Raw genomic sequence first — 2,421 nt, forward strand, 5'->3', positions numbered from 1 at the left:
TATGTAAGAATTACCACCGTTTTGCCACGTTTCTCTATTAACAGTGAAGCTGTGGCTTTAATTGCTTGAGAAACGATGATGTTACCAGCTCCTTGTTGAGAAAGATAATGTAGCTCTTCAGCTATTAAGCTATTTTATTGATAAAATTGCGGGGCAGCGCTAAAAAGTTTGTCTAAACCGGTCTAAACACGAAAAAAAGAATGTCTGTGCGCACGTGCAGTGTGATCTGACTAAACGTGTGTGCGTGAGGTACAGTGAAGACAACGCATTAGTTTAGAACTCTTCTAATTTTTATTTTTATTTTTTAAATGTAGAGAGTGTGTTGATTTGTGCAATGATAAGCTACCAGCAATGTTAAGATGATTTTAATATATTAGAATGAGTACATTACAATATAACTCGTACATTATTATTTATAGGCTTAAAACAAGATGCAAACAATCAGAATATTGTACCTGGTGGCCATGGGGAGTGAACAATGTAAACATGAAACATATGCCGTTACCTATAGGCTATTGCACTGTGGCACAGTTATGGAGGCCCTTCATAATGCAGAGGTCAAGTGCCTGTTCTGCCAATAGTTAGCAACAGCCCAATAGTATGCAGTGTTTAATAAACAGCTGTTTTACTAAATTCTTCTGAGGTGAATGGCCAATCCATCACCTTTACCCTCAGCTTCGTTAGCAAGGCAGTGGTCATCTTGGAGGTATGTTTGGGAGGTATTGGAGGTATTGTCATTATCATGTTGGAATACTGCCCTGCGGCCCAGTCTCCGAAGGGAGGGGATCATGCTCTGCTTCAGTATATCACAGTACATGTTGGCATTCATGGTTCCCTCCATGAACTGTAGCTCCCCCAGTGCCGGCAGCACTCATGCAGCCCCAGACCATGACACTCCCACCACCATGCTTGACTGTAGGCAAGACACACTTGTCTTGGGTCCCAAGGCCAAACCAGTTGAGAACCACTGGGCTAAAGGATTAATGGAGCTGTTTAAAGTAGCCGTGATGACAATGGCCGCAAGGTAGTGCTAGGAGGTCTGTGGAAAAGTTTAGAGAAAAACCGTGTAAAATTGTAAAAATAAATAAATAATTAAAGTAAGATTATCGCACTAACTAAATAAATTATAAAACATAAAAAAATATATATTATTAAAATAAATGAATAAAAAGTATTTAAATTAAAGGAGCAGTTCACTTTCAGGATGAAAATTCTGTTATAATTTACTCACCCTCCACTTGTTCCAAACCTGTATGAGTTTATTTCTTCTGTTGAACATAAAAAGATATTTTGAAAAATGTTATTATCCGAACAGTTGATGGGTGCCATTGACTTGACAAATTATTGTTCCTGATTAGTTCATGACTAATTTTAGAACTAACTAATTTCGGTAACACTTGTTAACAAATTTTGGTCTAATTTGTCAACATTGGTTAATGCATTAGCTAACATTAACTACTAACAATGAGCAATATATACAATATTTGTTAATCTTTGTTAATGTTAGTTAATAAAAATACAACTTTTCATAGGCCTACAATTTTCACAAGCAAGTGGTACATTTTCAAATCTCTTTTCATTTTCATTGAATTTTCACTACACATAAGTGTTTCAACTACATAAAAATGTTATTCCTTTTATAATGCTATTACTATCAAACTTTCCATTTGCTTCTCTTCTCTAGTTTAATACATTTGTTTCATTTAACCAGTGGCGGACAAAGTACTCAACTCCTTTACTTGAGTGAAAGATACTGCTGGTCAAATATTACTCCATTACAAGTAAAAGTTGTAAAGACAGATTTTTTACTTAAGTAAAAGTACAGAAGTACTTGCTTTTAAAAGTACCGTATTGACCCGAATATAAGACGATGTTTTTTTCTTGGAAATACATCTGAAAAAACGCGGTCGTCTTATATTCAGGGTCTAGACTTTGATATGTCAATAATACACCCACAACAATAGGTGGCGCCAAATACGCATAAAACGAGTGTGCCATGAAATACTTAATGTAATCAAGCGGCAACCTCCCGCTCTCTCTCCTGATGCCAACAAGGAAGTGACTTAAACTGTAATTCGTCAACTGGCCGCTAGAGGTTGGCTGCAAAAGGGAGTCAATCCCATAGACTCCCCATGTTAAAATGCCCAACTTTACAGCAGAAAAAAAACGTTTACAGCCTGGTTCAAGCCTGGTTCAAAAAATGATTTTGGTTTATATAGCTAATTTTGCCCTTCATGACAACTGTGAGGGGGGTGAATTTTTTTATAAGTCATCCGTTTAAATTATATTAAGCCTTAAAATTCTGCATGATTAAGGGCGTGGCCACTTGAGTGACAGGTGGATTGCCGCTGCTGTCACCACCGTTGAGCTAGGTGGGCGTGGTTTCAACAACCAGCTCCCGCCTCTTTGCCCATCTTCGAT

The sequence above is a fragment of the Sinocyclocheilus anshuiensis genome, unplaced genomic scaffold, assembly GCF_001515605.1.
Source record: "Sinocyclocheilus anshuiensis isolate Anshui unplaced genomic scaffold, SAMN03320099.WGS_v1.1 scaffold94, whole genome shotgun sequence".
Classification (NCBI taxonomy): domain Eukaryota; kingdom Metazoa; phylum Chordata; class Actinopteri; order Cypriniformes; family Cyprinidae; genus Sinocyclocheilus; species Sinocyclocheilus anshuiensis.